At 38.3% G+C, this 27,781-nt stretch overlaps 2 long non-coding RNA genes across 2 annotated transcripts in view; both read right to left on the bottom strand.

The window, feature by feature from the left end:
- LOC146501073 (uncharacterized) overlaps positions 1 to 27,781 on the bottom strand; it is a 404,586-nt gene that overhangs the window by 256,097 nt on the left and 120,708 nt on the right. The gene's annotated exons all lie outside the window — the stretch shown is intronic.
- On the bottom strand, positions 20,498 to 25,049 carry LOC146501074 (uncharacterized). Its single transcript, XR_014869935.1, has 3 exons — positions 24,354 to 25,049; positions 24,071 to 24,199; positions 20,498 to 20,957 (listed from the first exon to the last, which is right to left on the bottom strand). It is a non-coding gene; the product is annotated as an uncharacterized LOC146501074 (long non-coding RNA).

Raw genomic sequence — 27,781 nt, 5'->3', positions numbered from 1 at the left:
ATTCCAAGCACAGCAGAAAATCTTCAACAGAATGGCTTTAAAAGAAAAGAGTCTAGTTTTTGCAGTGCCTTGTCTAAATCTAGACCTCTGCCTGATTGAAATGCTGTGGTGAGACCTTTGGTACATAAATAAGTGCGAGTACACCTCAATGATTAGAAGCAATGCTGTGAAGAAGAGGAGGCCAAAATCTGAATATATCTATATACATTTTAAATTGACTGCAGATGCATTATCACTCCTTCCACATTATCTCTATTTTCACTGGATAGTAAACTTACAACCCAACTGCAAGCCTGAGATGAACAAACTTTGCCAATCTTTAAATATTAAGGATTACAACAGCTTTTCCATCGCAGGACCTGTTAATTAATTATTTGGTGTTAATAACTTCATATCTTTCATCTGCTCCAGTAATGAAGATCAGTGTTTATTAATGCTTCAAACATACCGAGCCTGCTTTTGACTCAATCCTGGGATCTCACAAAATAAGCTGCTGTTTACCAATGTTAAATACACGAGCTGACACAATCAATCTTTGTGAGAGGATTAAATATATAGAATGGACAATTATAAAAACAAACAATGACATAATGAAAAGTTGGTTAGGAATGGGTCAGATTAAATCACTGACAGATTCATGTTGATAAATTATTATTATGCGGTCTGCAGGATTTCTAGTGTAGTAAGGCAGCTAGCTAGCCAACTAAGCTGCATGGATTACTTTTAGGCACTGACATAAACATTCTGCTGCATTTTCTTGGGTGCCTCCAGTCCCCTTTGAGCTTGATGCAAAGAGACAGTGACACTCTAAGGATGCCAGTGGGAACCCTGACAGAGCTTTGAATAAATGTACACTGTTAGGGCTGCATGAGGAGTGTCAATCCACTGAACAGTGGGTGTTTACACTTGGTAACTATACAGAGCAATGATACTTGATCCCTAAAGCTACCGAAAGTTTTTTGCTTCCTGTTATCATTAAATGCAAAATTATAAACAGGCAGTGATTAAAGAGGCGAGATAAATTACGCAGGGAAGGATATCTCAGTATCTACAGTACGTTAAAGCAGGAATGTCTGAGGTGAAACTGCTACATGCAGAGAACTGATCTTATCACCAAGCTTGTTTTTTAATGTCTTGGCAAATCCCACAGTGCATTATCTTGGCCAAACTAAAATATATACAGTAGATAGTCATCTTACTAAATAGACCTGATAAAATTGAAAGCTATGTAAACATACTGGCTGGCTCTAATGTGTCCTTGCTTGCACAACTCCATTTTAAGAACTGGGGACAAAATTAACAGATCTTGTTTTTTTGCCAGTGCATCCTCGAAGTTCAGCCAATTTGAGACTTCAGCAGAATTTTGTCTGCTCTTTTCACACTGTGATGAATCTCTGTAGTGAGCAATAAACTGACATTTAATGAAGATAAAGAACTGAAATTTGGGGTTTGAGGTGAATGAGAAGAGAAAGAGGAGCACAGCAAGACCAAAGAAACAAGACAGACTGCACGAGATGAGACAAAAGTTAATGATGTGCAGCAAAACAAGAGCGGTAAATGGAGAAGTGCACCAGCCGTCTGAGCCCATAGCAGCATAATTAAAAGATGACTCAGCATCACCTGATCCAGCACTAACTGTAAGCTTTATCAAAAAGCAAAGTTTGAAGCCTAATCTTAAAAATTGAGAGGATGCACAAGGATGAAGCCAAACTGGGAGCTGCTTCCACAGGAGAGGGAACTGATAGGCGACGGCTTTGCGTCCCATTCTACTTTTAGAAACTCTATGGGCATAATATAGCATATGTGCCCTTCAAGGGCCTAATTTTAAGGATTTTGAAATTCGTTTCTGAATTCAACAGGGTGAATAAAGAGAAGCTACATGAGGTATACTGTAATGAAACACTGATTGGAGTCATTTTTGGGTCACCTGTGGGGTCAAAATGAATCAATTCCAATAGGTTATAATTTTTAAAACCTGGAAGAAGAAACAGTTTTGACCTTAAGAGCAAACATCACTTGATAATTTATATTTATATAAAATGATTTACCCTTTCTGTTAGTGGACGGATGTTATAGGCAGCTGTAGCTCATCGCTTTTTGCGAGGATTCACCTCAAATTCCACAAAGAGCTGGACTTTTTTTCATGAATTTTGTGGTCTTGGTGCCTTTTGGCTTTCTGTGTGGAAACTTGAAGAAGTTTGTGTTCCAGTTTTGTTGAATGAAATTCCACCATATATTAGTTTAATGGCTCCTCCCATAGATTATGTGCAGTCTTTGTTATTGTTTAAAACGCATAGATTTAGTGATTAGTTGTTTGCTTTATATCAAAGCAGTAATAAATGCTAAATGTGACAGATATTGAAATGCACAGCCATGAATGCATCTTCTTGGCTGTAACATGCTATATAAGCACAAGCCTCTCCCTAAATAAATAGAAGTTGTAATCTTTCATGTGTTGTTCTTATGTTTTTCGTGCACTTTAACAAGAATGGTGAAGGATGGTTCAGCCACGACTGTTGTGCGATTTTGTTGCCCTAAAATACAATTACAATGGATAAGTATTGTGTTTTTCATGCCTTTTATTTGGTGCGGTTTTCTGAACTTGTAGTGCTTTCATGAATGGATAAAGAGTCTAGGTATGGATTGAGAAAAAAGTGGTTGTAAGCACCTATAATTGAGGTTGAATTTCTGAAGTGTAAAATTGCTATAAAATTGCATGAGCACAGGTTTGCTCATTTATTGACAGGATCAGATTGTAATGCTCTGAAATTCTGAAACTTACAGTAAATACTGTCGTAGCTGTGAAATTTAATGTGTTCTGTTCTCGTTTTAATTTCAGTTTAATTTCAAAACTATCTGATGCAAATAAATGACTTTAATTAAAAATAAAGAAATGCATATTCTGTTTTCAGAACTGTAATAATAAGGGAGGTGTGCGCAAAGGTTTTCTGGGTGTGCAAGCCCGGGGAGAGTAAGCTTCAAAGGGGTTGACACTGTTAGTAAATAACTCATGAACACACCAAATGGGTCGAAGATAGAAGAGTCACAATGGCAGTGTCCTTTATGAAAAATCCAAAAGCTACAACTGTGGGATTTTGATGCTGGAGGGAAAGACCTGAGAGGTTAGAGAATGAACTCCTCATGCCACACTTCACTAGCTGAGAACTGTTTTTGCTCAGGGAAATCTCGTCTGAGCTCATTCGTGTCGTTCAGCTGCATCAGACTATGAAAGTAGTCGGAAAGTGGTATCAGTGTACCTACTTGTTTTTAAATGAAAGCAGGATCTTAGCAGTGTTCGTGTCTGCATTACACACAAGAGTGTGTGTGTTTCTGGTGTTGGTGGGGGGGAATCTTTGCCATTAAACTGAATCATTTGTGAATCTTCTGACATTTTTTTTTCTGTTACCAGAGATAAAATGATTTGACTCACTTTCAAAGACATCTGTGTTCCTCAAAGGCTGAAGTACAGCAGCTTTTCTGCTGTCAGACCAAAGTTTTGTTTTATAGCCAAATTCCTGCAGAAGTAATGACTTCCCCAACAACCTCGGCTTAGCTTTAGTGCTAATAAGCAAATGCCGGTAGGCTATGATGGCAAATGAGGTGGATAGATGAAGCTACATGCTATACAGTATTTGCTACAATCATGTGTATGTTAGCATGATAAACAATATTTATTGTACATACTGTAAATAGAATATTTTCTCCCTGCAATAAAAAAAAAAATCTTTTACTGTTTTTTTGCAGATGCCTGCAAACCGTGGTCCCAGATGGCTAAAACTAAACTGTCATCACAACACAGGAGGTGTGATGACAACAAACAATAAAAGGGAAATGGGAACTGTTACTATGCTTAAAGTAGAACAACTGTTGCTCTCACTTTAAGTCACACTAGTTGGAATATATAGGACTGCACTAGCTCTGTCTTTTTAAATTGAGCAATATTTAAAACTATAACCATGCACACTGCCACATATGGCAAATTTAAGTGACAGGGAGGCCACTCTATAAATGGAAAGAGGCAGTATGTGCTGGAGAGCTTGTCACATTGGAATCCCTAGTATGCCAATCAAGTCCTCTTCTGCAAGTACAATCCACTTATTCCAATTACACCGCTGCCATCAGATGCGATCTGTTTTTTTTTGCCACAGGAGATGAGACAGCATGTCTGCAAAGCTCCCAGAAAACAAGGAAAATGACTTTCATCTTTTTTTCCCCCAAGTACACAAAATGCATCTAATAAAAATTATATCAGGTCAGATGAATCCTCTGACAGTCTGCATCATTTTGCAGGCATGTGCTTCAGCCTCTGTGCTGTCATTTTGGCTGCCCACATATTGTTTACTGACATCTTTATTTATTTATTGATGTTTAGCATGCAATCATGGTTCGCACAAAACTCCATGATGTAAATTATAGAGAGTCAATACTTCTCTGCCTGCTTTGCTGCTATAGAGACTTGGATTTGAGCCAGGCATGTTACCCACACCCCATATTGACAGGAGAGGCAACAGACACGCACATAGAATACTAACAACAAGATACAGTGTAAGACAGTAGCTCCTTATGTGTTCTGAAGTTGTGGTGATGCACAATTTGAGATAAAGGTTACTTTTAAAGGTTACTTTTAATACAACAGTATCTTTTTTAGCTCTTACTTTTGTAATTATTGTACAAAAGCCATGATCCTGGCTGTCAGTAGCTTTCATAGACTGTAAATAAAAGGTGGCCACTGCACCTTAGTCCCTTGATTTGTGGACTACCACTTTCAAGCTTCAAGTTCCACATTTTGCTGATTGCTTTAGGATGAGCCTAATATGCAAGCCACAAGTTCCTATCTCATAACTGCGCAGCATCCTTCTGTTTCTTGCGTGTGACTTCTGGTTTTAAAACACCAACGCTTCAAAACGTGTCTTCTCTAAGCAATCAGTGACATTGCAGTGGCTGCTTTAGTCAATGGGAATGACACACTTTCCAATTGAGTTGAGTCAAATTGGCAATATGGTGATTAACCCTTTATAGCCGGCCGGATTGGGCATGCTCTGTTTTGCGTAGCTATTTTTAAAGCCCAGTAGAATTGCAATAATTTTTTTGCATATGTTTTTGCATATGAAACCGGAGGAATTGTACTTACATCTTATGCATTTAGCTTGTCCTAGGTCATGGTTTTCTTCCACCTACGGCTTTGCAAGCATTTGCAGCAACAAAAACATAATATTCCAGAAACAGGCTTTGCTGATCTGATCAGCTGTTCATAGCATTTCCTACGTTGGAATTAATTAATATATTTCCTCTGGTTGAAAACTATTTTGTGCAACTTTTTTGCATTTTGAAATTTCTCTAACTAGAAATATGTGTAAAAAAACATCAACAATGATTTTCATTTTTTTTTGTAGTTTATGGCACTTTTCTTTTGCAATTTATGCAGTTACTATGGACTTAAGGCATACATATAATTAAAATTTAGGATTTAATGGTTGTACTGATGTATTGTAACTTGAAATCCCAAAAATGGCACTACTGCATGTGAAAATATAAAGATAAGCTCTTGGTTCTATTGTAGGTCTTAACGGGTTAACTGATAAATTGGTGAAAACCTGTTTCCATCTGTTGCAAATCTGTTACATCTACATACACAGAAATTGTAAAACCAGCTACAACTTCCTCCGTAAATAGTGATATAATTGGTGGATAGTGATATCGCTGCAGAATGGGGGCTCGTCAACCTTGCTTTTATGTAGGAATATAAGCAGAAAACAACCAGTTAGCAACCTGATAAGTTGAGTCGTTGGCAGTAGTTGGCCATATCAGCATTTCTAAATTAGATGGGAACTATTCGCAAACCTTTGCCAATCTGTCTGAGGGTCCAAGTCAGATCGAATGTTGATTGTTTGGATTGTTTGGACACGTTGCATCCCACCAGGTCACTTGTGCAATTGTTCTTCAATTGAAAGTAGTCTGCGAAGACTGAGGGTTTTATATGTTCAGCCTCTGAGCAACCAGTTTGCTCCTGCAACTACTTGTAATTGGTTGCCAATTTGCTTTATTTTATGTTTTATTCTAGTGCGACTGAGCCATTATAGAGTTTGTTTAATTTTTAACTCTGAAGGTTGTAGTTTGGACACAGGTTTTCCTACTGCTCCCAAACATGTATCTTGTCTAATTAAAAGTTGTGATCTTTTAGCAGTGTTGGGAAGGTTACTTTTAAAATGTATTCCACTACAGATTACAAAATACATGCCCCAAAATGTATTTTGTAACGTATTCCGTTACGTTACTCAGTCAGAGTAACGTATTCCGAAAACACGTAAATCTTTCCATGTGTCCAGTATCTTAGAGAACCATGACAACAGCTCTCTATTCATAACCTTTGGACTTTGGCTACAACAACTGCTCAGTTTGCACATCTGTTATTTTTACAAGCCAACCCAATATAGGAGGCTGAAAGTGGCCCTGAGATGATGTGAAAACATTCCCTCAGTGCTCGTCTCTGTTCCTGGGAGACTTAAGTTGTAAAGCAGTAGTTAAAAACAGAATGTGATGTACTATTTTGTCTCACTCGTGTGTTGTGAATCAGTACTTTTACGACCAGTGGTGTCTGACCCAATCTCACTCATCATTAAAATTGATCTGAACTCTGTCTTCCAAAAAGACTATAAGCACAAGGATCAATAGACTTGAAGGCACACCAGTATATAATGCTCGGAATTGCAGCTTTTTTTAAAGGTCCATTCTTTGCTCCACTCTCCACATATGTTTTATATAAAAAGGATGTAGATAGAATAAGTTATCCTTATCTGTTGCCCTGCATTAAACTGTCTACACTGACAGAGGCACCGAGATTTGTTTTCATATGCAGATCTGTTTAACGTTCCAGCCCAATACCTTAAAACAACATCTATATTGGATGCTCACAAATTATGCCCAGTGGCAAAATTCATTGCCAGTTCAGGAAGTTGCAAGATGGAAAGCAAAAGTCAAGGGACAGATCAAAATGACACGTCTTAAAATAACAACCGCCCCCTAACTGTAGCCAGGTTTATTATTTGACTGTCATTCTGAACAATAAAACACCTTCTTGGATCTTAACAACTCCTTTGATGTTTTCATCAAAGGCTTGTAACCACGCCACAGTTCTGGGACTGCTCTTGAAAGCCTGGTACTTAAACACAGACGGCCTTGTTATTATTAGACCCAGTATGGTCAAACAAAATAGACTATAAAGCTTATGCTTATTATTTTTGAAGGTCAGGGATTACTGTGTATTGGTTGCTAATTGACATGAGGTTCCTCTCGCTCTATTCTCAGCCCTCTTCACTCCAGCACCTACTGTACACGCACTTTTGATCTTAGATTACAGAAAACATTCCTTTACCAGCTCAGCCTCATCAGGAAAGATAAAACATTCAGAAAACAGCAATCGTTTTGTCCATGTTCATGGACACAAACATTTTCTTGCGACAGTAAGCACAGCTTTGAAAGTATCATATTTCAACAGGGAGCATATTTAATGTCTGCAGCATTGGTTTTCTCCAGACAAAGGAGGGATATGTGACTATGGCAACCAAGGAAACATAGAAGTAGCAAACATTTATTTAAAACCATAATATACATTTAATATCCTATCCCTACCATGTCATTTTGGAAGATAATTAATAATGTATTTCAAAATTATAAGTTGGCCATAACCTGTTACATTTTGGATGTTTACTTGGGTCTCTGGTCTGAGCCACAAAATGATTTGTTCTGCCAATTGCAGCTCCTCCAGTCTGTATTTGTGGATTTTGCCGTGTCTTAGATGTATAAAACAATTATTTTGCGAACACAAATTAATACATATTTGACCCAAACGCTCAGAAATAAAAATCAGCAGATCAGAAGTCATGGCTGTTGTGTTGGTAAGTATCACACATGTGAAGCAGTCACCAAATTTAATTTGATTGATTTTTAAATCATCTCTTATTTCTAATTTTGTTGGTGGATATTGCTGATATTGGGGATGTTTTAGCAACTTCCTGTGTTGATGTTTTCGTCCTGTCTTGGCTGAATTGTTACTGTAGTCGAAGAATTCAGCTTAAAAAAAAAAAATCAAATAACATCCACTTCCCTCTCCTGACATCGTCTAGCAAAATTCCTATACTTTGTCTCTTTTAGATCATTCCCTCCCCTACCATTTCCTGTCTCTGTGCACCCGTTAAGAGCTGAAGTTTTATAAACCGCCTCATACCCAGAAAACTTTGTTCCTGAGACTCAGCAGGAAGCAGACAGAAAAATGCATCCTTCAAAAACCTGCGGGGAGACTTGAGCCAGACCAAAATTGTACCCCATTTTGGCTGAAATCGTTCATCCACTTCATTACAGGGGATTGAAAGCAACCTGCCACCTTCCCAGGGTGTTTAAACTAAATTTAACAAACTTTCAAGCTGAGACGAACAAGCAGAGCGGGGTCTTTATTGTTCGTGTGCCCTTTTCCCTTTCAAAGCTGCATGGGCTGCCTTTATCACACAAATTGCAGTGGTGCGGTGGGACTGTGATGCCAAACCGCATTGTAAAAATGACACTCATGTTGCATGTTTGGCAGAAACCCAACTACCCAGGGCTTTGCTCGTGTCAGTCTGCTGATAAGAGAGACTTGTTGACATGTTGCAAAACTGTTGAGTCTACAGTGACTGGCACTGGCAAGTTTTTTTTCTCTTCAGTGTGTTAACATTGGTGCAAGACGAGTAAGGAAGAAACCTGCAACACAGAAACATCAAGTAATCCACATCACCGTAAACCTCGATCAGACAAGATCCTTTTTTGTTGTATTAAAATATACAACTTATAGAGTTTTAAGTTAGAATCTTATTAACAGTTGATGGTATACTTACATAAACATTAAAAACTGTCCTAATGGTTGACAAATTATGAAACACCCATTGCCAATTAGGTGTGACCAGTTATCTTCAGAAAGGCTGCTAAATAAACTCATGTACATTCTGCAGCTACAGGCATGACAATATTTTTTTATTTTTTATTTTTTAATCTCATTTCCTTGTTAACTTGATTCATGGGTAAAGTGGCAAAAAAATATAAATTTAAAAAGTGAGTATCACGACTTTTAGCACTCTAGCAGCCTGATATCAATTCAATTCAGTTCAGTGTTATTTAAATAGAGACAAATAAAACAACAGTTGCCTCGAGGCACTTCACGTCATAGGGCAAAGAACCTGCAATAATCGAGTGAAAACAGAGGAACCCCAACAATCAGATTTATAAATCTTCCTCCTCTTTGGAAATCAAATTTGAAGACCTACCTATTTTCACAGGCTGTTGAGTCACTTTGAAACCGGCTACGGGTCTCTGTGTGTGTGTGTGTGTATTTATGTGCTTATACACATATATTTCTTTTTTTAACTACACAATCCTTCTCCTGAGCACTTTGTCAGACACTTGTACTGTTTTAAATGTGCTCTACAAATAAAGGTGACTTGATTTGACTGCACCCTCTATTTGGCAACAATGGGAAGGAAAAACTCCTTTTTATCAGGAAGAAACCTCCCGCAGAACCGGGCACAGGAAAAGGCAGCTATCTGCTGTGACTGGTATGTGGTAAGGGGAGGGAGACAGGACAGGACAAGCTGTCATTATTATTAACTCATAAATTAGTCACATTATACAGTAAAAACCACTTTGAAAGATTTTATCATCAAAAATGAGGAAAAAATGAACCTTATATAAGATTAATTTAAAAACGATCTGTGTTCTGTTTTGGAAAACCGAACACAGATAATTTATTTTTCTTGCTCACAAAGTCATGTAGTTTAACAATATGAGACTGGCTATGCTCCCTGTTCTCTGTCTTGTACATATAACAAAAATTGACAATCAAAACTCAGAAGCACACAGCAGAGTACAGCTATGTGAAGCAGCTATCGCCTGCTGTGGTGACAGAGTGGAGACACATAGTTTTATGGATTGGTGGAGCTTGGTGCCGTCAGTAAAACAGCATTTGGAGACTGAAGGAGCTCAAAGTAGAGCGGCAGCATTGGAGTCAGTTGGAGTAGTCCGCATGTTTGATTCAGATGCATATAGCTATGACGTTTATTGTTTCTTTTCAGTTTATGCCTTTCATATTGTATTGTGTTAATGTGTTAACAAACAAAACAAACAATACAAATATAGATGGATATCAATGCCGTTTATAAGAAAAACTTAAAAATGTCATAAAGAATATTTATAAAACCCAATTTTTAGGAATAATTTAAAAATGTCCTTAAATGTCTTTTAGATTAAATTTCAACTAATTTATTTAAACTCTATTAAAATAATACACAGTGCATTATTTTACTACTACTGTATTTTATTCATTTGAATTTAAAACCAGGAACACATTTCCATTATGTTTACAACTCCACTCTATCAGTTTTTAAATCCAACAACATCAATAAAAGCAGCATAGTGTTGTGGCCATTAGCACTATTGTCCCATAGCAAGAAGGTCCTGGGTTTGAATCCACCTGAAATTTAAAATCTAAACGATATGAATAGTAATGCCAGTGATGACATCATTTTATGTTAAGTATTTAAATATGTTTATTTTTGTATGCTAACATAGCTGTAAGGTATATATGACAGACGTTTTGGAAACAGATGCATTGTGCATTTTCTTTCACATAAATAAATAAAGAAACTTTTCTTCCCCATATTCCAAGCATAAATGGTTTCAACTTTACATTATATATTCAAAGAGGGATATGACCTTTTCAGAAAATGTTGACACAACATTAACTAAGACCGATCAAACATCATCTGCTTACTGAGAGGACAACAACACCTGCCGCTTCCCAGCAAATGTAGCGAGTAATTCTGTATCAGTTGCATCACAAGCTAATGTCTCATGAGGCGCAGACGTTCCTGCCAAAATCTGAGGGTGATAGATAGGTGGAAGAGTGTGAAGTCTTTGTGTGTGTGTGTGTGTCTATGCACATACCATAGCACGTGTGCAATGACTATTTAGGTAGATACCCCTGTGGAGGTGATGTATGTCTTCATAAACACCTGATTATTTTTAGCTCTTTGATTTCTTTTGTTATGTTATTAACAAAACTTTTTACATAGACAATTAGTCTCGTGAATCCAGTTTGTAAAAACCTCGTATAATCATCAGTCTCTCTATTCACTGTTCAGTGTTGTGTGTCACCTTTTTATGCAGTAGAGAGATTTGATTGAAAAGAATAGAAATGAAGCTCCTTCACCATTGATTGAATGAAAAATGACACATAAATGTAACAAATTAAAAGAATATAAGTTTTATCCTTTGAGTTTTGAATATCACCCCATTTATACATCCACACAAACAGATTATGCGCCACCCTTTGTAATGCTGCAAACACATTGTGAATGTGAAGTAACACTTCATACATATTTATAACACCTATCATTAAAGCAAAAGTTGGAAAAGTTCATTAGCTAACCAACCCTTGAGGGTCTTGGTACTATTTTGTACAGCACAAACAATAAGCATGCAGAAGAGGTGAAATAAATGCCACTCACTAAACTGAATAATGAGACAAGAAGTGACGAGTTTGCAATACAAAGGTGAGAACAAAGCTTAAGTTTAAAACTTTTTCAGTTTAAGTATTTTTATTTGTATTTGCTTTCAATGCTAAATCACATTATATAATAAAGATATCAGTTAAAGTGTGTTTAAAAATCATATATTGTCATTTATTGTCACTTTAATGCTTGTTAAATTAAAATTTAAACTGGAGAACCCTAGAAATACATTCAGTAGAGAGACATTAAAATCAAAGAAGTGCAATTGAAATGCTGTAGATTCTATTTGTAATTCTATTTTGGATAATTTAAAGAACAGTATATTTTTGGATCGTTCATAAACAATAAATAACATGCAAATTAAGAAAAAAAAACCTGTTGCTCAATGCGTCACCTTGTGTATTAAAGCCAGCATGACACACATGTTTTACAGTGTTTAATCCATGACAGTTGGTAGTTGGTCGACTCTGACTAAAAACCACATTTCAAACGACTCACAGAAGCTGCACAGAGCCCTGCTGGCTCTCATTATGAAGGCTTAAAGCACCTATCTCCACCTCGAGGCAGTTCAAAGCTTGAAAAAGAATTGTCCAAATGGGTCAAAGCAGTCAGCTAAATAAAAAAAAATATATAAGGCTTCTCTGCCTGTTTTGATGTTTGATGTTTTGGCATTTTTTTAAATGGCGAAATATTACAGATAAAGAGAAGCAGCTTAAACCAATTATCATCTGGAGTGAAAGAAGAAGCGAATGAGAATAAAATTTGTCACAGTCGGCCTCAGCATACGACGCTGCTATAATTAGCATGGCCTTTTTTAATCTTCTTTGATAAGCTACTGAAAAGTTTTTCAATTAATTGAGAATATGATTTTGATTCATATTTTTATCTGCTCGGTAACGACACAATGTAACTACTCAGTGTGGTACATCCATTTTCCTTACACACCAGCTTACACATCAAGGCATTAGCAAACAATATGCATTAATTGGTATGATTTAATGATAATAGATTTATAATTATTCCAATTTATTCCAATCAAATTGTTTAACAGGACAAAAAACCCTTAAATATTATAATAGATATTTAACAGCTTACATATATTAATCTAGACGCTAGCAATAACACCAAAATGAAAAAAAAAATACAGTAAGTAAGTTTGGCATGATGTAGATATTCTGTTTGCCATTTTATTTGACAGGCATTTATTAACCCATCAAAGTACTTTACATCAGAAGGCACATTTACTATCCATACATTTACCCTTCATACAGCTCTTTCCTCTACAAACACATTTCCTCTACACACAGCTTTCCTCTACACACCGGACTTTCATGGCTAATTCAGAATCACCATTTAACCTGTGTGGGAGTTGGAGGGAACCTGCACATGCAATACAAAAAGCTCACTCACAGAAAGGCTGACTGGGTGATACAAACCTAGAGCCTCCTTTCTGCAGTAAATGATGTTTGGCAGTAAATAATGTCCACCATTTCAGACATGTGACAGTGCAGCGTCGAGATAATAAGATGCCATTCACAAAAGCCTAGAGACCGGTCTGTAATAACTTAGCAACCACCAGTCATGAGTGAGAGTGTGTTTTCCCCAACCTGCACATGGTTGCCCAGAAGTTGATGCAGTCACTGTGAAAGCGAAGTCCCAGTCACAAAAGCCTTTTACTGGAAGAATTTCTATTCTTCCCCAGCAACATCCACAATTCTACAAATAACTGCTGAAAACTGCAGTGTGATTATTACAAAATTGCCATGGTTTCCCACAGTTTGCATGTGGCATGCCAATTTGTCTGCAAACACTCTGCAGGTTTTAGCGAAACTTCAAAAAGTATGGTTGCATGGCTGAGGCACAGTTTTTACTTTGATGGTAAACCACTTCCAGTTTGCGTCACGCTTTTTTGAATTTTACTAGCACTCAGCTAGCAGTCGTTGAGTGTGTGCAGAGAAGTCTATGTCTTCTATGCAAATCTGCAAGCGTCCAGGAAAAACGTGTTTGTGTTCTCCTTCTGTCTCAAATCACCCTGGACACTTGCCTCCACCTCGTCCACCCTGACTACCCTCTCTTGACCTCAGGTATTTAAACTCATTCACCTTCACTTGCATCTTCACTGTAGCACCCAGCTGGCTCCAATTTACACATATTAACAGTCATACACTCATCATGGACATGAATGTCATGGTAATTTGTGGCTTTTAATAATTCCCTTGATGGACACTCTATTTCCAGGGTGGAAGGACTGTGCAGCATACGAATTTAATGACTTTTAAAAAACAAGAACTTTGGTTTTATTTTGCACTTTTATTTCATTGCATGTAGGTTAGGACTTTTTCTAGATTGTGGCCTGATGTGTTGCTTTTCTAGCTCACTTAACTTTGTCAGATAGGATCTCTTCAAAGGATTTCTAGATTTCTAGCCTGGGTGTGGCTAGTGAAACTGAACTGTGGTTGATCACAGTTAACTCATAATTACTTAAAATTTTTTGATGATCTGAAACATTTAATTGTGACAATTATGCAAAAACGGGCATCAGCACTGTAGATACAGAAAAAAAAACAACCTAGACGATTCAGATGAACGACAACCCAAAGTTCCCAGTAGAGAGCAAACTGAAGTGATACGACACTCGTTGCCTATTGCAACAAACGTGATACAGGTGGGAATATGTGGATTATCTTCTATCAAACTGAATGTGAGATGGCTTCATGCACACAGTAAATATGAAACTAAGTAACTAAAATAATTTACTGGGCATAGTTCAAGCCAACAAACACATGACAAGGTTCATTTTAGCTTCATTGCACAGTATCACTCACTACAATTGCTGAAACCAAAACACCCACACGCCAATCACAGGTTTGCTGTAAGAGAGCAGGGACAGACAGGAATTAGAGATGGTGCTGAGGGGATGGTGAGCGAAAGAGAGGTCTTGATTAAACAGTTACTGCCACGTAGCCTCACTCCAGGCAATTTGCTAAGACTAACACATTTTCAAAATGCCTCGGCTTGCTGCCAATCAGTTGCTCTGCATAGAAATGTGGCCAGAAGGTTTTGGATTTTGTAGTAGGAAGGATGTCATTGGAGAGAAGTGCCGCTGGCATCCAACACCTACTCTCCTGGAAATATGCTTCAGAAATGTCACATGCAGGTGCTACATTTCTGCCTGTCATAGATTTGAAATGACAGCGTGTACATGCAGGAGACAGGTTCTGAAATAATAGATTTAATGCAGCATTCTGTCCTGTCATATATTATAGCTGTGCTGTATGTGCGCATGTAAGATGTTAATGTTCATTTCAATTTGGCTGAAATTCAGAATTAACATAGTTGATTTGAATGTTTGAAGCTACAAAGAAACGCGCCAAAGGCGGTGTGAAGGAGGATATTCACATGCAGTAGCACTCAGACATATGCAAATGCGCGCACACATATATTTTCTCGGTGTCAAAGCAACCATAACCCATCATGCCCCCACTGGTGGAGGTGCCAGCCACTGGCTCCCTCAAGGATGACAGGCAGATGACAGCGCACACAGTGTGGCAGCTGCAAAAGATCATCTGCAAAAGCTGGAAAATTCCTGTCTGCTTACGACAAACACTAACTGTGGTTTCACAAAATATTCAGCTCTCATAGACACTATTTTGACTCCCATTTTTGCCCAGCTATCTACACTCAATGAACTCAACAATTGTTGGAAAGCTGAGAGGAGCAATGTTGCTGTGTTTTTTGGTGGAGCATTATTTTGAAGCGCAAAATATCTGAAACACTCAGCTATACCTAAGTGGAAACCTACTAATAATCATTTAAGTCGGTTAACTAGTGAAGACATGTCCATCTTGATTCTCATGTGTTTGACTAGTGTGCCAGTACACTGTTTTTAAACCATCGAGCGTATGTGTCACTGTTGAGTTTTCTACAACAGTGACACATTTTAAATGTGCTTACAAATGTATTAAAAATCACAAACTAATATCAGTTATTTACAAAAGTGTTCAAACCATCAGCAGAGACAGTAACATGCTTTTCTTTTTTTTACTTATCTGTTTGCATAAAACGGAGGAAGCAGAGATGGAAGAGTCTCCTGGATGGCTGTCTCAGCATCAATCTGCCTTTTTTTGGCAGCCCGCGTGGAGTTTGCCAAATGGCATGTAAAAACTCAAAGACCATGTGGCAGAAAATATTCTCTGATCTGACGAAAGAAAAAGTGAAATCTTTGAGGAAAACTTTAAGCCCTTTGTTGAACACCAGGCACTGCTCATCGCCTGCTAATGCCATCTCTACTGTGAAACATCAAGGTGCCAACATGATGTTGTGGGTGTGCTCTGAGTGGCAGGGAGCGGGAAGTGGTCGCAAGGATGAATGGAGCAAAATGCAGAAAGGTCCTTGAAAAAAATAACTTGTTTCAGAGTGCAGCAACTTGAGACTGAGTGACAGTTCACCTTTCGGCACCTCAATTACCTGAAGCAAACCGCCAAGACACTGCTGAAGCTGCTTTAAGACCGAGCTGACTGTTCCTGAGTGGCTCACCCAAAGGCCAAGCCCCCAAAGGATGTGGAGTGACCTGAAGTTCACATATGTTTTCCACCCAGTGTGATCAAGCTACAGAGGAAAAAGAAAAATGGTATGAACTGCTTACAAAGGTATTTTAGGCACTTATTTACAACACTTTTGTTAGAACTTTCCCTAGTGCGCACATCGTAAACCACCATGAATCTCTTATTATTTCCTCACAAAATGCTGCTCGTAACTGATGTCAGAGCAGTGAAAGCAGAGCCAGCAGCAGCAGCTTGCCTCACACGCCGGTCTCCCATCAGTCTCCTGTCAAAGACTGGAGGTTTATCCACAATTCACATGCACAAACAACCAGAAAAAAGCTGCTTACTTCTGAACTTGACAAGCTCCATCCATTGCTAGCTGATAATGGAAGAGAAATACACACATGAAATAGAGACATGTTACAGTTTCCAATGAGAACCAAGAGAAGCAGAGTTTCCAGTGACAATAGCCTGGTATGGCCAGAGGAGGTCAGCACTGTAAAGAATGCATGGAAACAGGTGAGACTTGACCAGGCGCGCCACACAGAAAGACCCCAACCAGGTGGTGGAATCAAACTCAGGACCTTCATGTTGTGAGACAACAGTGCTACACACCACAGCACCATGCTGCTGGTAGCTAGGATAGGCTCCAGACGGCCCACAACCCTGATAAGGATAAGTGGAATGAATGGATGGACCAAATTAAGCAACATTTCATGGCTTGATTGAAAAAAATCTAAAAATTGTTCCTGAAATGTTAAAAAATGTGATCTGTATAGAGAAAGACTATTTTCTAATAAAGGCAGCGTCTCAGGCTTTCTTTTACTTGATATGAAGTTTTCTCTGCTGTTTGAAAGTATCAGAATTGACAATCCTGCAAATATTAATTGATTAACTTTTTCTGTGGGAATCTTGTCAGAACAGCTTTATTTACCCAGGAAGGGCACTCAGGAGAATTAGATGTTGTTACAAAAAACGTTTAGGAGATTAGGTGTTGGCACTCATAGCATGATTTCTTAGAGAGATCCACATCTACCCATCAATCCAAAAAAGTCTGATCCATCTCCTTTTATCTTCAGTCTAAAAAAGAATGAGAAGTATTTGTATGCAAGTACTTTTCTCCTAAAATTAGAGGAGAAAATCTCAGACTCGTGCAGACAGTGAATTATTACATTCTAGCAAGATACTCTTTTCTAAATTGCCATGGAAACCTTAACAAGACCTTGTTTAGGCAAGATTATCTTACATTTTCCCAACAAATGATTTAAAGTAAGTATTTCAATTGTACACTCTTACATAACAGATGTCACAATTTTATTGATTTTTATCATCTATACCAGGGGTGTCAAACTCAAATAGACAGTGGGCCAAAATTCAAAACTGGAACAAAGTCGCGGGCTAACGTTAATATTTATTGAAATATATTTATTCCTCCAGATATAAGAATGAATCTTTTCTTATGGACTCAAACACATTTTGCTGAAAAACTGAATATGGAACAAGCAAAGCTTAATACTAAACAATATATATATATATATTAGCTGTATAATACCAGTAGGCCAGCTCTAATAGTAATTTGGTATGGCTTCGCGGGCCAAATGTAATTAGGCTGTGGGCCAAATTTGGCCCGCGGGCCAGAGTTTGACACCTATGATCTATACAGATATTGCCCAATGATTGAAAAGGTGCATTTTATTTCTAAACGTCCCCATTTCTAGGAAGTTATCACTGCACAACTTACTATTGGGCTACCTTAGCATGTCTTGTTTCAGCATGTCACAAACTTGGACTAAAAGGATAAATCAGCTGACAAAATCAGTTCATCCACTTTGCAAGGAAAACTAAACCCAACAAAGTTCAAGGTAAATGTGTAACAGCAGCACAGGAAACTAGGAATGGTAAAGCTACCGTGAGACTAGGATTATGAGACCAGACTATGAACATGTTATGTCTAACAGTCCCCTCTATATGTCACGGTACATGTATTTTACAGTTTTATGTATTTTTTGTATTCATTTTCAATCTAGTTAATTTCTAGGTTGCTGTTCAGACCTTATTTCTTAGTTATTTCTGTCATCTCCCCTTGTACCCAGTCTCCCTGGTTCCTGCGTCTATGTGGTTATGTTAAGTTCATGTCATGTTTTTATCTCCATGTCTATGTCTCCGTGTTTCCTGTTTTATTTTGTAAGAGTCTGGTGTTCTTTGTTCATTGTAGTTGGTGTTACTCTCCCCTGTATTGTCATTATGTTTCATTCGAGTCAGCTGTGTTCTCACGTGTCTCCACTGCCCCTGATCACCTCATGTGTGTATTTAAGTCCTCTGTTTTCTGAATGTTGTTGTCAAGTCGTCTGTTATCTCCATTGTCTTAGTCATTGAACTTCATAGTATTTGTTTCTTAGTGTTTTTTAGTTTGCTTAGGGTTCCATGTTTAACTCCTGCTATCATCCAAATAAAGGATCGCTTTCTGTTTAAACCTGAACTCCTCGTCCACATCTGCTTTTGGGTCCTGTTTCAAAAAACACACCGGCGCACCCCGCCGTGACACGATATCTGTAAATAATCAGGTTTCTGTAGTGACTCCTAAACTTCAGCAGTAATGTGGCTCTATTGTGGGGAACAGCTGCTCCACCTGGTTGGTCCAATGAGCTACTCTGCCTTAGTAGCTTTGCTAGTAGTAGCTTTGACTGCATCATTCTCAGAACATACTCATCCCATTATCTGGCTTTACATAACACAATCGTGATATTTATTTATCATGTTTGAGTTCTCTATAGACCTGCAATATATACTTTGCTTGTTGTGTATACTGGTTGAGCCTGTTCTTTATTTTTAAAAAAAGCTGTTGTTACTATATATGTCTTGCAAAGTAGAAGTCAGAACTACCTTGTTGACATTACTTTTTTTTTTTTACTATTACAACATATAAGTCTCAAACTGACTGAATGCTTAGAAGGACCACAAATAGAGCTGGGAAGCCTTGTGTGGTGGCACTACAGTGAACAGTACTCGAGTTTCTCCTTCCTTCATGCTGATCCAATTCTTCCTGCTTTAAAAAAGCTCTTAGTGAGCACTAGTGGTGACCATGAGTTTGAAAAGGGTTATATGTGACACCAATGCTTACCCTGTGACTGTTTTTTTCTAGAAAGCTTTGAGTAATACTGTCAGGCAAAATTCAAATCAAGATTTTGGCAAAAAATCAAGACATTTAAAAATATTACCGACTAGTGTTGTTTTAAAAAACAAAACAAAAACAAATAAACAACATTCACAGATACTAATCGATACAACCATCCAGCGTAAAGCCTTTGCCAGATCAAACTGTGCGGATCTATCTCCTGTGGCAACGCCTGTGGAAATAATTGAGCACCCAAAGATACATTTATCTGATAGGCATCAGCAAACATGCTGTTGTCAAAGCAAACTAATGAATCCTTAATTTTGCTCTTGAATATAATTCTGTAAGTGTTACAGGGCAGAACATGAAATCTCAATAGTTGTGTGAGACATTTAGCCAAAAGCCTAAATAGTTGGTCATAAACTAATTTATTTATTGAATTTATTTTGGAAAATTTCTTAAGCAGACCCAAATGTAGACCACACTACAGACAGAAAGTCAAGGAGTAAAACTATAGAGAAATAAAAAATAGACATAAAAATAGTAAAGTAAAAGCACTGCAGGCTGGTTGTAGGAAATTCTAAAGAAAGTCTGCAAGAAAATACATTTTAACAAGAACAGACTTGGAACTGGACAGGAGGGCAAAAGCAAAGGAACATGAACATAACCAACGGCCATGACTGAATAGACTGACCCATAAAGACAGAGGGAAAGATTTGGAAACAAGGCCTCAGTAGAAACAGTTAGAGTGGGGCAGACAACGGAAGTAGGAAGGAAGTAAAAGCTGGAAGTAAAAAACAAAAAGTAAAACTGTAAACCAATAATGGAAACTTTAAAAAAATAAACCTGAAGCAGGACCCAGACCGCAGTGCTCCGCTTTTGAAAAGTTTCTCTCACAGGTAGTCAGTTCAATCTGGAGCAGCAAGAACATCACGTGAGTGTGTGTTCACTGAACAGGAATAATCTGCTACCAAGGAAACAGTAAGAGTTTGGCCAGAGCTGTACTGACGGATATGTTGCTATGATTTTGATTTGAGGTCAGATTTTGAGGTTTTTTTTCCCAGAACAGGTGTTTTTCCAGCAAGCAGAGGAAGTGGTGGAAGACACGCAGGCAGGTGAATTTCAGGTAAGCAAAAACACCGTTCTTCTTTCTGCAGGGACAGCCCACCTCAAGATTGCAGGTGTGTTTTTATTCTGGCGCTTCAGCCAACTGAGAGAATTACTGAGAGGCAAAGAGGGTTTTTTAGGTATTCAAACAAGCATCAGAGAACCTTATTATTATTATTATTATTATTATTATTATTATTATTAATAATAATAATAATAGATTGGATTTATATAGCGCTTTTCAGGGCCCTCAAAGCGCTTTACAATTCCACTATTCATTCACTCTCACATTCACACACTGGTGGAGGCAGCTACAGTTGTAGCCACAGCTGCCCTGGGGCAGGCTGACAGAAGCGAGGCTGCCATATCGCGCCATCGGCCCCTCTGGCCAACACCAGTAGGCGGTAGGTGAAGTGTCTTTCCCAAGCACAACGACCGAGACTGTCCGAGCCGGGGCTCAAACCGGCAACCTTCCGATTACAAGACGAACACCCAAATCTTGAGCCACGATTGGTTTTATTGCCAAAAACCAATATGACTCCAACCTGGCAAGGAGTGTAAGCCTGAGCTGGTCCTTAAATACAGAACAGGTGTGTCAACTGAAGAGTGGAATTCACCACCAGGTGGAGCCCAAAGTAGAGCTGGCTCGAACTCCACCTGAGAGCAGAGGAAAGAGAGAAGAAGGAGAAATTTAATCCTTGCACCATGACAAAAACAGAGGGAACCAAAGGACAAATAACTAAGAATGAAAAACATCAAAACAGGGGGACACTGAAGGACTAGAAACAAAGGTGTGTAACCAAACCAACAAATGCAGAACGGCCATGACTGTAAATAGAGATGGCATTGCGGCAAATGAATACATGGGCCTGTCCCTGTACTCTGTAAAGGACTGCTCAGTCTCCCTTCACCATTAACAGAGTAGCTGAGCATGAACTTTCCTTTAAGTGCACTGCATATTAGTTAGTGTGTTAACTTGAAGCTGAACTTGCTGTGCGCTTACCTGTTTAGTCTGCAGGTGTGTTATGTACCTAAAGTGATACGCAGACTGAAATATGTAAAGAGCTGGGCTGAACGTGACACGTGTAAAGTAATATCTAAAATAAACACATTAATAAACACAACTTATGTATACATATGATGCATAGCTGGTGCAACAGCCTGCAGGTGTTTGGGATCTGGGAATATCACTTGCCATCCATAGGCCAACAGTATGTGGGAGAATGAATTGTCAAGAAATAAGTACTATGCACTACAGTGGATTAAGTAGTTAGACAAACATAATAAGCACTTACACACACAGATGAAGTCGGCAGTAATTTCCCTGGGAGTTTCAGACAATACTGAGTGAGGAAGGAATGAAAATTTGGAAGACAGAGACTCCCTCGGCTGTTTCTGTGTTGTCTTACGTACAGTGCGATGTGTCATATGAACTTGTTTTCTGTCTCTGTTCCTTGAGGCTGCTAAACCATACAATGAAAAGACAAATTTAGTGTGTCTCCTAGTTGTCGGCCTCCGTTCTGACTTCTTTAGGAATGTTAAAACCAATACTGATAACGCTACTCGCTGAATTTAAAAAAATCTAAAATGTATTAGCTGGTATTTTTTTTCCAGACACATGAAGCAGAAACAGATTTTGACATTTGTTATGTGTAGTTATTTGAGTCCTTACTATATCAGCTATAACCTTGTTTTACTGTCAATGCTAATATGATACATGTGAAAATACCCAACATCGGTCAGTATATCTGTTTGTATTAGCTGGGGTTTACGTTTTTTAAAATACAAGCTAATATCTTATTGTTATTTTTAACAAATCCAATAAAGAAGACCAAACTCAGTAATATGTTAACCCACCTATTAATACGTTTTTTATATAACCGCATAAAGAAATGAAAATATTAAGTTTGGACACCACAGGATATTCATGCGACTTGTTGATAATAAGAAATTGTCAGAATATCCTCAACTTTACCCTTTAATTTTGTATTACATGCAGAAAATAATCAGAAGGAGATGCCAAACGTGTTTACAGAGAAGCCACTGATTATCCTCAGACGATGGTTCAGTTGTAAGTTCAAACCATTTAGTAAGCAGATTCTCATCAAATTGAAATATTGGAGCAGATTTCCATTAAAGCTTCTGTCATATCAGATATTTTAAAACATAATCAAGGATAAATAATTAATCCAATAAATTGCTTTTTCTATGTACCGTATAGACCCAGGGCCTGCCTCACAAAGTAGGATTACTAACCTTATCACATGTGGGATATGGCCTATATGGAGTTTAAAAATGACAGCTGTTAACACGTCAAGGATAAGCTGTATCCAGCCGGTACTCAGCACAAATTTATGATGCAAAGATGTAAATCACTATTACATTTCTTCAGCATCAGTCTCAGATGCTCTATTGCACCACAGTTCTGGCCTGGAAAAAATGCACACTTTGAGCTTTTCTTGCTCACTTGGCAGCTCTTTGAAGTCGCGTCCACTCGTATGTAATTGATACGAGCAGCCGTTTACAGAGTCCTGTTTTAAGAGAGACTGCCAATTAGGCTGTCTGTCACTTACGTAACACTAATGAGAAATTACACCCTTTAATCACTGTAAATGTTGATACTAACGGTGAGCTACCTGCCAACCTCCACAGCATTCAGTGAATACAAATTGGCCAAAGCAGAGCTGACTGGAGCCTCGGTATATGTTTTACTCTCTATCTGAGGACCAACTCTTGAACTTTTAAAGCCTGAACCATGCAATAATTGCCAGAAAATTCAGTTTTATTGAAAAATAACAACAACAATAATAATGATTATAATTATTCTGATAAACGTCTCATTTTGCTTTTGTTTAAAACTGACAAACAGCACATAAGGATAACATTTTTTTTATTTGAGTGATGGAAACTAGGTTTTTGTACATTCAGATAGGCTTAAATCACATGTTTGTTCCTCAGGAATAAACTGTACTAGAAAAAAAGAACACCTCTGCAGATAATTGGGTGTTGACAGTTTTACTGTTACATTTGATAAGAAAGCCTCAGGTATTTGAGGAAGCTGTCAAAAAAATGTGAGCAGCTGGAAGGATAATGCTGGGAGAACTAATCCTAGACATAAACCAAAAAATGATTTTATTAAAGTCAGCCATACTGAAACACAGGTCTTGGTGAAAGTGGTAGCAACCAGTGGTGACAAAGTCGCGACAGCAGTGTAGAAGTAAGACCGATGAGCATTTTAACACAGTGTACGCAGGTGTAATTACTGATGTTAGCAGCCACCTGGTAGCCAGTCAGTGCTTGTGGATTATAAGTGAAGCAGCTGATATGGAGTTATGTCCTTGTGCCAGTCAGCTTGGAGGATGTCCAACCTGTGCTTATTAAAAAGTAAGAATCAAAAAGCTTTCTGGGTGTTTAATGTGTTTCCTCTCGAGTTTTAAAGACCGCTGTGCAGTGTAAAACACAATCTCCATTTTCAATGGCTCTAATCCTGTTTAAATGCAGATTAGAGAAACTCTGTAATGTAATTAAATGCAGGTATGAGGTAAACAGCTCTTTCTCCTTCTGACTTGAGCATTATATGGAAGTGTGCCCAGTGTCTACATTAACATTTTTTGCTACTAGAAAAGTGGCAAGTTTTGTTTTCGTGGCTTTTAAATCTTGCATCTTAGGTGAGCACAGGATAACAGGGCAGAATTTCTATTCATTGTGAAAAGTTTTAAGCTCCAAGATATGGAGGTTTTGTTCTTGGATGGCATTTATAAAGAACTCACCATATTCACATGTACAGAGCATCTCTCAGGGGCGGGTGGTGTGGTGGAAATCCAAACGCAGGCTACATAGGAAGGTTTAAAGAACAGTAAGCAAGCTGCTAAAGAATTCTCAAGAGAGAACGCAGGAAACTATAAACACAAAAACAGATGAATCAATTTAATCAAAACAAGAAACAATTTTTAAAAAGAGAACAAAGTTAAAAAAAAAGCAACAAAAAAGGCAGTTTCACAGTAATAACAGTCTTTGTTATTGAAGTAACTACCTTGCAGGCAAAAGAGTTACCAGTCTCTGAAAACTGAACAGTTGGCTGTTAGTCAAAGTCTCTCTCCTGCAGGGCGATAAGTGTGAAAACTCTACAGCAACATCTAAAATTCATCAGAAAACAGAAATTATTTGTATTTTCACTTAATAAGAACAGTGAGTAGAGGGTAAATAAAAACCTTGTAAGAATGAGTCATTTAACTCAGGTGTTAATGAACCCGAAGCTCAACATTTAGTCACAGTAGTTTTACTGAAACTGTCTTCACAGATTGTATATTGATAACAGGTAAATGTTGAAACTTTAAGCTCAATGAATAAAATGTAAAATCACTGGAAACCAGAAACATGTCTATAGCATTACTTACAGGCTTTATAATGTGGTTTGATAAGTAAACCTGCATTATTTAAAACAGACAGCATGTGGTGCCTAAAGACATTTTTCTGATGAGGATATGGACCAGTTATGCATCAGTTCCTAGTTTCAATTCATATTTACCACAGCATGATGAAAATTTAGTAAATTCTGGCCCCAATGAGAGCAAAAAAGGAAGCTAAACCAGGTAAGCTTGGTTGTCAAGTTGTTAACCTATGAACCAACCAGTCGCAGCAGATGGCCCCGCCCCTTTCTGAGCCTGGTTCTGTTGGAGGTTTCCTCCTGTTAAAAGGGAGTTTTTCATTCCCACTGTTGCCAAGTTCTTGCTCAAAGGGGTTGGATTGATTTTTGGGGGCAGACTGACAGAGGCAAAGCTGCCATATTGCGCCATCGGCCTCTCTGGCCATCACCAGTAGGCAGTAGGTGAAGTGTCTTGCCCAAGGACACAACGACCGAGACTGTCCGAGCCGGGGCTCGAACCGGCAACCTTCCGATTACAAGACGAACACCCAACTCTTGAGCCACGATCGCCCTTTTTGGGATGTTCTCTGTAATATCGTAGAGTCTTTAGCCTCCAGTGTAAACATCCTTGAGGTGACTGCTGTTTTGATTTTGTGCTATATAAAGAAAATTGAATTGAATGGTTAGTGTCTCTTGGTTTCTCAGCCTCAGTCTTCTCACTGTGAAAGAAATCTCAGTTTGATGTTTCACTGACCTTTTGGTCACAATGATTTCAGATTTTTCTGAAGACTAAAATTCAGCATGAATCTTTCTCACACATTTTCGAATATTTCTTTTAACAACAGTCGAAACATTATGGGGGAGCTGAAACGATGAGGGAAAGATTCTATGTGAGCATTCATCTTTGAATTTTACTGCTCGGTGCTTATTCAAGTGAAGGCCTATTTCCAGATGATTCACCTGTATGGAGCTATGGCCCCACGCAAAAAGAATTTCCTGTGACCACTCATTCTTATTCTCTTTATGTGCACAGACACACACCTGCCTCCTCCACAAAAGCTTGAAAGTGCATCACTTAAATCATATCCAGACCTCTGTGACAAAGCCAGTACTGTGTTTTGAAAATGCCTTACTGCTTCAGGCACAGCGGTGCTTTATAGATTTCATTTCACAGCAGCAGCCTACCAGGACTGGGCAAATGGCTCTGCAGTCGCACACTTGGTATAGTTTTTGTACATTGCTTGAGGATGAGCAGATTTGCAGTATCATGCGATCAAAACAACAGTACTCCACATCTCATTTCACTGTGTATTATTCCATCCCCACAGACATGAGGTGGGGAGACAACTCACGACCCAGCAAGAAATTTCACATATTTTCTACCCTGAGAAAGAACCGCCTTCCCATTATGTGACACATGTCTGTTCTAGTTCGTATTTGTTTAGCATTATTTATTCAGGAAATCATAGATATATTCCTCAGTGAGATTTTGAAAAGAGACCTGAGGACAAACTGCATACACAGATGTATCATCCCACACGTGTTTACACAACTATACAGTATAAAATCCTCTAAATACATTTAAATCATAGAACTAATTGACCCGGTGTGATGGCCGGGATGGCTGATGTGTTTGAGGCGTGAAACAAAACGCAGACACGGGAGAGAGTGATGAAGGTTTAAACAAAAAGAGAGCCTTTATTGTGGCTGATATCATAAGCAGAAAAAAGGCAAAGCCAGCTGGAGGGAAAAACTAAACTAAAACCTACACTGGAAAAAATTAAGATTAAATATGAAAACTATGACAACAAACAATCTAGACAGGTGCATATGAACTATGAGGTGAAAAACCATGAGCATAAACCTGAGACCTGGAGAAACATGAAGCAGAACGAACAAACTGTCACGAACCTGGATCTTATGACCCAGCGTTTTGAGTTTTAGTTCATTTTGATGTTTATAGTGCATGTTTAAGCTCATTAGATTTCTATGTTCATTTGCTTATTATATTCCCCTTGTGTTTTCAACCCTTGTGTTAAGTCTCCCTTATCCTTCATGTGTTTCATGTCTGTTTCTTATGTTGTCAAGTTCATGTAGTCATGTCAGTGTTTCATTGTTTCCTATTTTATTTTGAAAGAGGTCCTGTGTTTCGGTGCTCTGTTTTGCTCTTTCCCTGTGGGCGTCGTTATGTTCATGTTGTGTCTACTTTGCCTTTCTGTCCCATGTTTCAGCTCCCTATGTTCTGTCTCAGTTGCTGTTAAGTTTACATGTTTTGAGTTCAGTCAGTGTGTTTCCTGTTTTACTTTGAAGGTCCACGTCTCATGTGAGTGTTTCTAGTTTTGCTTCCCTTGTCTCGTCCAGCCTGATTACTCCCAGCTGTGCTCTCCTTCTGTGTCTCATTCCCTCGTTATCCCTCTGTGTATTTAAGCCCTGTGTTTCTCTTTGTCAGTGTCGTAGTCTCCCTCATGGCTGTGTTTCCTTGCGTTTCAGTTTACCCATGTCCCAGTTTAGTTTTCCATGCCATTCTGCAATAAAGCAGCTTTTTGAGTTTAACTTTTTGAGTGTGGTGAGTTTTGCGTTTGGGTCCTTCTCCTGCCTGGACACAGCCGAAACATGACACAAACGACCCAACACTGAACATAGGAAGACAGAGGACTTAAATAGAAGGGTAATGAGGGAAGTAGAAACACCTGGAGAAACACAGCTGACACTGATGCCACAGGGGAAGTAAAACTAAACACACTGAATATGAAAAAACAAGACTTTCAAAATAAAACAGGAAACATGGAGACATGTAGAGATAATAACACACAAGTTTGACAACATAAAACACGGAGACAAGAAAGACATGACAGACTGGGGAAACACGGAACACAGGGAGAGGCACATGAGAATAGATTAGGGAGACGCAAACACAGGCATAACTAAACGTTAAACAATGGGGACAAGACAGACTAACACAGAAGACAGGAAAAGACTCACCAACACGGAGACACAGGTGAGACATAACCTAGACTAAAACTCAACTATTCCCTAACTAAATAATAGTACAAGAACTGAACATTATTCCAATCTAAACATAAGAAAATCAAAAATACAAAGTGAACTCAAAACA

The sequence above is a fragment of the Neolamprologus multifasciatus genome, chromosome 16, assembly GCF_963576455.1.
Source record: "Neolamprologus multifasciatus chromosome 16, fNeoMul1.2, whole genome shotgun sequence".
Taxonomy (NCBI): domain Eukaryota; kingdom Metazoa; phylum Chordata; class Actinopteri; order Cichliformes; family Cichlidae; genus Neolamprologus; species Neolamprologus multifasciatus.
The sequence above is the reverse complement of the archived record's forward strand: the minus strand, read 5'-3'. Positions and strand labels throughout refer to the sequence as shown.